The following is an 11171-nucleotide window of genomic DNA, read 5'->3' as shown; positions in this document are numbered from 1 at the left end:
TTCAAAACTTCTACTGGGGCTTTGTACAGCAAAAGGAACAACCAGTGGGAGATACATGTTTGACAATGAGTTTATTTTTCAGTCCCAACATATACAATAGGGTAAAACTGAAAGTGTAAATTGGGGGTGTAGGAAAGGAATTAGCACTGATCTATAAAATGATAATATTAAATATTTCATTGTGAGATTACTGGCCTTGCAAAGCCTGTAGCTGGTAAGAAAACTATTTCTCTTTCTTCTTAAGTGTTGAGATTATGCTGTTTTGTAAAATTTGATATTTATACTTTGGAGATACATGTGTGAGTGTGTGTGTGTGTGTGTGTGTGTGTGTGTGTGTGTGTGTGGTTTTCTACCACTCTCTGCTGAAAATTGGAAGAATGAGATAAGTTCTGTGATGACCACTTGTGTAGAGACGTTTAGAACCCCTGTGTTGTTATTTCAGGCTGAATAACTCAGAACTGTGAAAACACACCGCAGAGAGAAGTCAAATGCATCCTAAAGCAAAGCAGTTTCCTATCAGTAAGAGCACAGTATCCTAAAAGGTATATGAACTATCGTAAAGAGGAATAGACTTAAAGAGAGGGATGTAAAGAACAAGGGACTATCATGAGAGTCTATCCTATAAATTTTAAACATTGTGGTTGCTTCTTTTTTTAGATGACATACACAACAAATGACAGTCAACAAATATATCACCATAGACAAGCTACTTAGCTTCAAAAATACCTGTCTAGAGAGGAAACAAGACAATAATACCTGTCTAGAGAGGAAACAAGACAATGTGACATGTGGCACCAGAATGGGTTCAGGATACAGAGTAAATACCCTCATATTCCTCAGTTTCACACCGGTTCATAGGCCAGCAAACATATATTTCATCAGCTGTGTGGAGTGACCTGCCCATAGTGTTTTCTGCAATTCTGAGGAGTCACTTGTCATCTTCTTTTGCCACTATCTGTTCCCTCTTGTGTGTGAGTCAGAGGTACCTTAGTAGTTACAATGTGCAATTATACAAGACATATTTGAGAACATTTAATTTAACAGAATACATGTTTGACTCCTCCCCAATACCATCTGTAGCATAATTAGATTAGTCATACTTTCAGATGTTCACCTTTGTACATTTTGTAATCTGGACATGTTCTCCATATGAAGTTACAAAACACAATGGTAGATGACACATTATTTAATTTCCTCCTTTAGTTACCCCAATCTCTCTGTAAAGAACAATGTATCTGTTCAATCTGTATGTAACAATACAGTTAGGGTTTAAAGGATGGGAAGTGCAGGAAATGTATCCTGGAGCAGAGTAACTCTTTTGTTGGTACCAGTGCAGAGAGACTGGTGAACTGTTGAGGTGACTATACATGAGGTGACCCCAGTGAAGTGTTCTCATGGGGAACTAAGAATATCAGGGTGGACCACTGTGATGTAATGACTGTGTGGACAATACAGGAAGAGACAGTATAAAATCCTTCTTCTTGTACCCATAGACTCAGGACAGATAACGATAAGTTGGGGAAGAAATCAACACTTGGAATACAAGTTATGATCAAATTCTAAGTTGTGGTTACAAAATCCCAGGGTAAGGACTTACTGATTCATCTTAGGTGAAATGCTAAGATCCAGACTATCACCCAATATCCAGTTAATGCAAGGATTAAGCATTAACTTGGCTATTCCTTCTGCAGGATAGAGAAGAGGAGAAACAGTAAACAAAATGGGAAGGGGTTAAATGGACAATCCCACAGTAAAGCACTGTAGGCTACTTCTTCCACTATTAAGCATTAAGACTGCAAGGATAATACTACTTTTGTAAAAGTTGACTTTTCTACACACTTCTGTTGATCATAGGTATGCATTATAGAGGCCCTAGAGAAAGGGTAGCTTAATTTATTAAATGGTATAGTGTCTGTGTTTCATGCATTTTAGTGTTTAAATGTGAAGTCAGACTTGGAAAACTTACCTCCTTTACATAATAAATTAATAAAAGGTCTCTGGAAATGCCAAGAAAAATCAGAGAGACCACAGAATTGGAAAGATGAGAAAGATGGCTTTTTAATTCCAGAAAACCCCAACGTTTTCAGAAGTTTTCTCATTTAAGCTGAAAAAATGGAAGTGAATTGGAAAAACAGAAAAATTGCAACCAAGAATCACCAACTAGAAACTTTTCCCACTGATAATTAATCAACAACAACAACATAAATAGCTACTTGTAATTTTTATTCTGAAATTGATTCTTGGTTGTAATTTCTGTTTTTCTTCTGAAAAATCAAGTACACCAGTTCCCTGAGGCTTTGGCATTGGGGTAGCGGATTTTAAAAAGAAGAGTGGTTGAACCTTGGAACAGTTCTAGTTAGATTGTGAATCTGTGCCTCTTCCCAAGCAAGACAGGACCCTATTGACAAGAATATATTTCTTCGGTAAGATTCGTCTCTTTATTATGTTTCAGCAAGGAAAAATATTCATCCTCCAGAGATCCTTCTCTGAGACAAGTTACCTAATTCTCTTTTAATTTTTTTTCCTCAGGCTCTTTATTCTTTTCTTTTTCTTTTTTTTAAATATTTTTATTTATTTATTTTATTTATTTATTTATTTATTTAATTTCAGCATAATATGGGGGTACAAATGTTAAGGTAACATACATTGCTATTGCCTTCCCTCCCCCATTGACTCAGAGCTTTAAGTATGTCCATGCTCCCAACAATGCATAATGCACTTATAATATATATATGTAACATATATATTATATATAATATAATATACTATATATAATATATATGTATCTTAGTTATTTATTTTCTTCTGCTAGGATTGGAATTGGTTTGCTCTTCTTTTGCCAATTCCTTGAGTCTATTCATTAGATTGTCAGTATCTAATCTTTCTGTTTTTTGAATGTGAGCATTTATTGTTATTAGTTTTCCTCTCAGATATGCTTTTGCTGTATCCCACAGGTTTTAGTAACATGTGGCTCCATTATCATTTTGTTTGGAAAAACTCTTGATTTTCCTCTGAATTTCCTCCTTCACCCAATAGTTATTCAAGAGTAGGTTGTCTGGTTTCCATGACTTTGTGAAGTGGTGCGTATTTCTGTTAGAATTGAACTCTAATTTTATACCACTGTGGTCAGAGAAGACACATGGTATTATTTTTATTTCCTTGAATTTTTTGAGATCTGCTTTGTGGCCTAGCATGTGATCAATTTGGGAGAAGTATCCATGGGCTACCGAGAAGAATGTAAATTCAACTTTATTTGGGTGGAATATTCTATAGAGATCTGTCAGGGCTTTTTGGTCAAGAGCTTTATTTAAATCCCTTATTTCTTTACTTAATTTCTGTCTGGAGGATCTACCCAGTTCATTCAGTGGCATATTGAAGTCCTCTGATACTATGGCAGTATTGTTTAACGTGGTATTTAGCTCAGACAAGGTTTGCTTTATGTAGTTGGGTGATCCTGCATTGAGTGCATAAATATTAAGAATTGTTAAATCTTCTTGTTGGATCTTCCCTTTCACCATTATAAAGTGGCCATCTTTATCATTTTTTACTTTTGGTATTTTAAAACCTATGTTGTCTGCGAATAGTATATCTACTCCTGTTTTTGTTTGACTTCCATAGTATATCTACCCTTGTTTTCTTTTGCCTGGATGATAGTTTTCCATCCTTTGACCTTCAGCCAGGAGGCATCTTTGTGGGTTAGATGTGTTTCCTGTAGATAGCAGATACTAGGCTTGTGGAATTTTATCCATTCTGCCAGTCTATGCCTCTTCAGAGGACAGTTTAAACCATTTACATTTATTGATAGGATTGAAATTAGAGGAATATTTCCATTTATATTGTTGGGTGAAGTCCTGTTGCTTTGTCTTACTTCTTGAGCCATCCTGAAGTTCAAGGTCTAGTCTTTAATTCTTTGAGGATTTTACTTTGAGGAGTATATTTGCCCTGTTCAGTGTAGAAGGCAGGTCTGAGAATTTCCAATAAGGCTAGTCTGGTCTTTGAAAATTCCTTCGGGGATTGTATGTCTGAGAAGGACTTTATTTCTCCCTCATAGATGAAACAATTTTGCTGGATAAAGAATTCTAGGTTGGGCTTTATTCTGTTTTAGAAGATTAAGGATAGGCACCCACTCCCTCCTGGCTTGTAAGGTTTCAGATGAGAAGTCTGCCATTAGTCTGATAGGCTTTCCTTTATAGGTTATTTGTTACTTTCACCTTGCTGCACGGAGGATTGCTTCTTTCACATTAACTTTGGTCGGCTTAATAACCACATGATGAGGTGATTGCCTATTCATGTTGAGTCTCCCAGCAGTTCTGTGCACTTCTTATATTTGAATATTAAGATTTCTGGCCATGCCTGGCATATTTTCCTCCAGTATTCTGTGATATAAGTTTTCCAACCCTGTGAATGTTCCTCTTCCCTTTCTGGAATCCTGATAAATCTGAGATTTGACTTTTTTACATAATCTCACACTTCCACTTTACATAATTTCACTTCCTGTAAGCTTTGGTCTTGTCTCTTGTTTCTGTGCTCCCTTTCTTCCTCTGATATGTCTAGTATGTAGGCATAATCTTCAAGCTCTGAGATTCTTTCCTCTGCATGATCTATCCTGTTTTTGAGGCTTTCCACTGTATTATGGAGTTCCTTGAATGTTTCCTTCATTGCCAGAATTTGATTGTTTTTTCTGAATTACTTCAATTTCTTTGGAGAATTTTTCATTCATTTCTTGGATTGTTCTTGTGGTTTCTCTGTGTTGGGATTCTATTTTCTCTTTAATTCCATTATGTTTTCTAACAATCCATATTCAGAATTCTTCCTCTGTCAGTTTAATCATATCATGTAAGTTGGCATCAGTTGGTGGAGATTATTTTCTTTTGGAGGTGACTTTTCTCTCTGATCTTTAATGATTCCCATTACCTTTCACTGGTTCTTCCTCATCTGGATGCTTTGTTGAGGACTGGAACTCGATTATGAGCTGAGTTCTGGGGTTCCAAAGGAATGATCCTTGGAAGAGCTTGGGGATATGTGTTCTGGTCCTGTATCATCTTACAGGAGTTTGAGCCTGTTGGGTTATCTTTGTCCTGATGTCTTCACCTTCTGTCCACAGAGCTTAGTGGTTTTGGGCCCCTTGCTTAGACACCCAGGGGTTCATTCACTCTAGTGAGATCAAGACCAGTATCAACCACTAGGTTGAAGTGGGAGGCACTGTGTTAGGCTCTGAGTTTACTTTTTTTTTTTGTAATCTGTGGTTTGCAAGAAGGAGTCAATTGTCAAGGTATTCCAAGATCTTTGTATTGCACTCTAAGCCTCCAAATAGGATATACAGGTATCTTAGTCTTAAGAAAATGTCTTGCCACTTCCAGGGGTTCCTAGAGTCCTGTAATTAATTTAGGAGGGGTGAAAGGAACATCAGGTATCAGTGAACCTAAGACAGAATACTTCAGAGGATGCTTGATCTGTAGTTAGGAGGGAGGTGTTAATATGTTATTCAGAGATCTTTTGTCACACTTTTGGAGGAGCTACTGGTGGGGAGAGTCAATTGGTGCAATTGCTAAGGACTATGGTCAAGATTTTCCTTCCCAGACCACAGGCCCATACATTGGCAACAATCTGGGTGCTAAAGGCAAACACCTGTATTCCAAACTTGTCAGATGATCAAAACCAACCAGCTGAATGTAAACATCACTCTGCCCCCTTCTGTTTAATTCCAAGGACCCACATAATTCAAGCCAGTCCTATAGGGAAAGCGACTTTGCTCCTTTCTCTCAACTTCCAAGGCTGCATCTGGTTTGTGGACTGGAGGGGAGGCAATAAGTGAGACTGCTGCAAGTTCCAGACTAGGAAACATATTTTCTCATTTTACCCCTCCCCCAAGGGCAGAGTTTGCTCTGTTAGAGGGGAAGAAATCCCACCATCCTGAGGGAAAGGAACTTTCTAGGGGTATGGGACCAAGACCAGGTTATTCTCGTAACCCTACCCCACCCAGGACAGGATTTATTAGGTTAGTATGTGACCTAAATCTCAGGTCTGTTGGAGAAGCCCTGCCCAAGACCACTGAGGGTCCCAGACCAGAAAGAGACCTGCCACGCCACTCGCCCCCCGCCGGGGTGGGGTCCGTCGTCTCCGTGCAAAACCTCTGTGGCCTGGTCACCTCCAAGGGTCATCTTCAACCCTGGCAGATCTCAACCCAGACAGCAGACTCCCTCACCTCTCTGCAATTCCCGGGGATGGGGCTTCCCCTTTGGCTGGAGGCCCCAGCTATCAGGCCACAGTAGACAGGTAAAGACGGGACTCAGCTTGAAAGGCTGTCCTGATAAGCTGCTAGAACAGCCTTACAGCTGCCAGTGGGTAGGTGGAAGGGAAGGGAGGAAACAGTCTTGCGAGACAGGTTTCAGGTTGAGAAGACTCTCTCAACTTCTCCCAGGGGCAGAGTCAGGCCCTTTGGTGCCAAGCACCTGAGCCCGAGTCGTAAGAGGGTGTGGGTGGTAAAGTCTCCCTAAGTCACATCAGGAATAGCAGCCTCCTTCACAACTCCGCCTTGCTAAGACAGGCTCTGCTCTCTGGGCACCCATCGCAAACAGCTGAATGCAGCAGGAAACCACCCAGGTTCAGTCTTGCGAGACAGCCCCCGAAGCAAACACCACAAAACACCGCTCATCCCTTCCCCCACCCCTTTAAACTCAGCCTCTGAGGCCAACAGCTGGGTTAGGGCAGACGGGAGGTCTGAGACTGTTTCCAGAGCAGCCACTCTGAGGTACAGAGTGGCGGCCCTGGGCCTTGGGCCCTGCCAGCACGGACGCTGAGGGTCCCCTGTTTGGCGGAAGACTGGGTTGGGTTTGGTGGGCTGGCTCCAAAGTCCACTGCACTCCCTAAGTCCCCAACTCGTGGAGACCCAGTAGTTTATATGCGGGGATCTGCTCTCTGTCTACCCAGCACCAGCCAAAGCCTCAGTGAAATCCAAAGGCCAAGCCTCCTTTAAGGTAGAGTCCCCCCTTGCAGGTCCTGGAAGCGTCCTGAGGTGGAATGCCAGATTTGGGACTCGTTTCTGCAGTTTGGGGAGGCGGCCGCTGGGTTCAGATCCTCTCCCACCCAAAACTGCCTCTGCAGAGCGCTGAGGAGATTTCAAAATGTTGCCTGCTCCAGAAGTCCGATCAGTTCAGCCAGTTTAGGGCAGAGGGGAGGCCTGAGATCACTTCCAGCGAGCCCACCGCAGCGTGTCCAAGCTATGGAGTGGCGGCGGGGGGTACAGGGAAGCAGTTGCTCTAGGCTCTTTGCTTTTATTGTCCACTTTTGTTCATCTTTCCGCCAGCATTGTGATTCAAGACTCCTCCATTGTTTCCAGGGCAACTAACTACAAACTGGTTTCCTCTCAACTGCTCCTTTCCCCTTCCATTCCATTCTGTCCTCTCTGATGTAGAAAGATACAACTTTTAAAAATGAAAAAAAAAAAAGAAAGAAAAAGAAATTTAATTCTGTTTGAAACCATTTGCTGCTTCTTGCTCTTTGGGTGAAGTGCTACATCTTCTCCATTATCCACAAGTCCTGGCATACCTAATCTCTGCTTGTTCCTCCCACCTCGACTCTCCCACTTTGTGTTGGATGATCAAGCCAAACGACCACTAGAGGACTTTTGTATTTGTGGTTCTCTCTGTCTGCAATGCTTTTCTCCATAATTATTCTTTGCCTAACTAGCACTTACTTGTTGCCAAACTGAATGTTTGTATCCCCTCGAAATTCATATGTTGAAATCCTAACCTCCCACGGGATGGCATTAGGAGGTGAAGCTTTGGGTGGTGATTCGGGATGGCATTAGGAGGTGAAGCTTTGGGTGGTGATTCGGTCTTAAGGGTGGAGTTCTAATGAATGGGATTAGCGTCTTTATAATAGAGGTCCCAGAGATCTTCCTCACCTCTTCTGCAATGTGTTAACAATGAGAAGACAGTTGTCCATAAACCAGGAAGCAAGCCCTGGCCAGACACCACTTTCGAATTTGATCCATTGTGTACTCTTTGTTCCATTTGGTCATCGGAAACATTTCAAGTGGATGAAAGCAGGCAGGGCAGGAGGAGTGCCAGGATTTCCACAGAAGCAAGCGAGTCACTCGATTCAATCTGAATACAAGAACTTTGCAGTGTTTGTATTTCCTATATTAAATGTTCCTGATTCAGATCCACATATTGTGCAAATATCAAAACTATGTGTTTCTGATGGATGATATGCTATTCATCAGAAATCTAACCATTTTAGATATTACAGCTTAAGCATGGTTTTTCTCTTATATGACTAAATTTCATTTGGGAATGATAATAGGTGATCTCCCTAAGGAAAGGTATTTTTCAGATATTATGCAGACAAGAACATTTAAGAGTTCTTCTTGACTTAAATGCAGGCATGTTCATTTATTCACTAATAATCTTCATGTTAAATGATAATTTTAAGTAGCTGGAAGTCAGATAGGTGGTTGGGGTAGTAGAAAAGCAAGGGAAAATCATATCTGAGATTTCCTTTTTAGTTAGTTTGAAAATAGCTGCTCTTGGACAAGAGTCGTAGTTTTAAAAACTAACCATTTATCTAGTATGTAAATTCATCTGAAGATCCATTTGGGCAGAGGGTATTATCTCTCTAATCTTGAGGTCTATTCATAACTTCCTTAAGCAAACTTTCAACTCTCTGCTCCCACTGAGTACAGTGACCCCACAGGGGGTCATGTTGTAGGAAGGGAGGAGATTAGGAAAGAAAGGAGGGCATGATGCCTATTCCTGCAGTCACATTTATTAAGACTTATAGACTTCAGTACCTGCTACCTCTTTATCCTCTTATTTGTCCAAGGTCATGCATAGTGGGAAAGAAAGTGGATGTGTAGTTTGTGAGAGACATGGAGACAACTGCTGCTGCATAAAACCATTGGGTCATATTAGTTAACTAATTGGTTAATTCCTTAAAAATAGCTATTAAAAAACTACCACATAATATTGCTCTGTTAGGTGCCACTGTGGTTGTATCTACAAGATGAGTATAATATATAGCCTCTAATTTAAAAAGTTTACAATTCAATTTTATACAGAAGCAAGGTTAATACATGAAAATTTAAGTATTACACAAACAATAAAGCAGGAGATATCATAAACCAATGATATTGGTGATTTTATCATTAAGTAGGGGAAGAATGGATGGGTTTGTGAGTACCTAGAGCAGTTTGGGGAGCCCCATTAAAAAGGCATTAGCAGTTTTTTGTACGTGGGAATGTTCTAAAGTAATAACTGGCTAACACTAACACCTAGAATACAGGAAGCAGGAGAAGGTGGGGTTATGTAGCATTCTTCCTAAGGCAGAGCGAAAGGATCTAAAAATCATATTGCTGCCAAGGTATTGCTCAGGGTAACCAGGAAGAGGCACCATCTTGGTGATAGCTTTTCTTCACATTAATTTGTGCCCATAGGAAAGAGTGGTATTTGTATTTTATCTTGAATTTTAGGGGGTGTTGATGGAATTGAATTGGACAAAAAAAGAACATGGTTCTCCCATGATTGTGTGTGTCGAATATGAGAAGTAGGATGGAGAAGCCCCAGGGTGAATTTCTTCCTTCACACTGCATGTCTCCAAACTCTTAAAAATAGAGTCTAAATGGTGACATAATACTGTTTGCCAGTTTATAGATGTATAACATAATTCAAGTTTTAATTCAGCCTCAGTGTCATTTTCTCACATAAGGCATTTCTTGGTGTGTAGCTGTTTCTGCCAGAAGCAGTGGCAATACTGTACTTAGTCCTAAACTGCTTCAGAGTCCCTAAAGCCAGGCCCATTATTTCTCCATGCCAGGAAGTCACTGGATCAAGCATGGTACTTACTCTTCATTTTCCTTCTGTGCTAGTAGACTATTCCCTTTGCAGAGTCTGCAGCCCAATGGGCCCCTCTTTAAGGGCTTAAGTCGCTCTCTCGTGTCCTCGACTTGTTCTTCAAATGTAGGCACGCTAGTGTAGGTTTTGCATTCAGTGCACTGGGGAACATAAAAACCTAACTACCATGTTAGATTTGGGCATGTACGTGTGACTGGACATTTGTTTAAAGTAAAATACTCCCCAAATTCATAGACTGTGGAATACCGTGTCCATGGGAACAAAGAACTCAGCAAGTATTTGTGACCCAGAAATTATATAAGTGAAATTTTTTTTTTTTTTTTTTTTTTTTTTTACTGTTACTTTCATTTATTTTATGTTACATCTATTCCTGTGCCATAAGTTTCTGTTTCTTGAGTTTCTTCTGGGATATCTTTTTCTTCTGTGCAACCTCCTCTTCTGGTTTTGGAACAATTTGTTCCTTTTCAGTGAGGATCATCTCGATGTGGCAGGGGGAACTCATGTATGGATTAATCCGACCATGAGCTCTGTAAGTTCGGCGATGCATCTTGGGTGCTTTGTTCACCTGGATATGCTCAATGACCAGAGAATCTACATCCAAACCCTTAAGTTCAGCATTACTCTCTGCATTTTTAAGCATGTGCAGCAAAAATTCAGCACTCTTCTTGGGCCACCGACCCTGTGTCCAGCCCCACTGTTTGGCCTGGGCACACCTACCAACTCCACCATTGTATCGTCAGAATGGTACACATTGTTTCTTTAAAGTGACATCTTTCAGATACTTGGTGGCTTTTCGTATATGCATACCCTTGATGGCCTGGGCAGTTTCACGAGTGTTCTTGAAGTGAACACGAAGATTTGAACCTCTTGACTTGCATGATTTTGTGGGGTTTTCTGGGTCAAGTGAATAGCGAACCATTTTCACGAATCACCTCAGGCCGCTTGAGGGGAAGAGCTATAAGTGAAATTTTTAATGTTAAAAATGGTTCATATACATGGTTTAACTATTTAATTGAAGTGTAAGGATATGCTTTTTCCTGAAAAATTTGTATGGACTTAATGATCCAATTAAATTGGGGGGAGACTACAAGGTAGAAGTTGTATATCAGAATCACCTTTGGAGTTTTTATAACAAAATTCACACATGCCCCTGCTTCTCACTGAAATTTATGCATGCACCCATGGACATCATCTGAAACACCACCATTTCTCTACTCTTTGGGGATTGCTGATTTAGATGAGTTCATTACTGGTTATATAGTTATACAAGTTTAAAGAATTCCCATTAATTATTTTAAGAAGTATCTTTAGATATGT

General features: G+C 40.3%; 1 pseudogene; it reads right to left on the bottom strand.

Annotated features, from left to right (window-relative positions):
• Window positions 1–10161: 10161 nt before the first annotated feature.
• Window positions 10162–10813, bottom strand: LOC105880224 (large ribosomal subunit protein uL22-like; annotated as a pseudogene).
• Between the last annotated feature and the right edge of the window lie 358 nt (window positions 10814–11171).

Source organism: Microcebus murinus, chromosome 11 (genome assembly GCF_040939455.1).
Source record: "Microcebus murinus isolate Inina chromosome 11, M.murinus_Inina_mat1.0, whole genome shotgun sequence".
NCBI classification, from domain to species: domain Eukaryota; kingdom Metazoa; phylum Chordata; class Mammalia; order Primates; family Cheirogaleidae; genus Microcebus; species Microcebus murinus.
The sequence above is the reverse complement of the archived record's forward strand: the minus strand, read 5'-3'. Positions and strand labels throughout refer to the sequence as shown.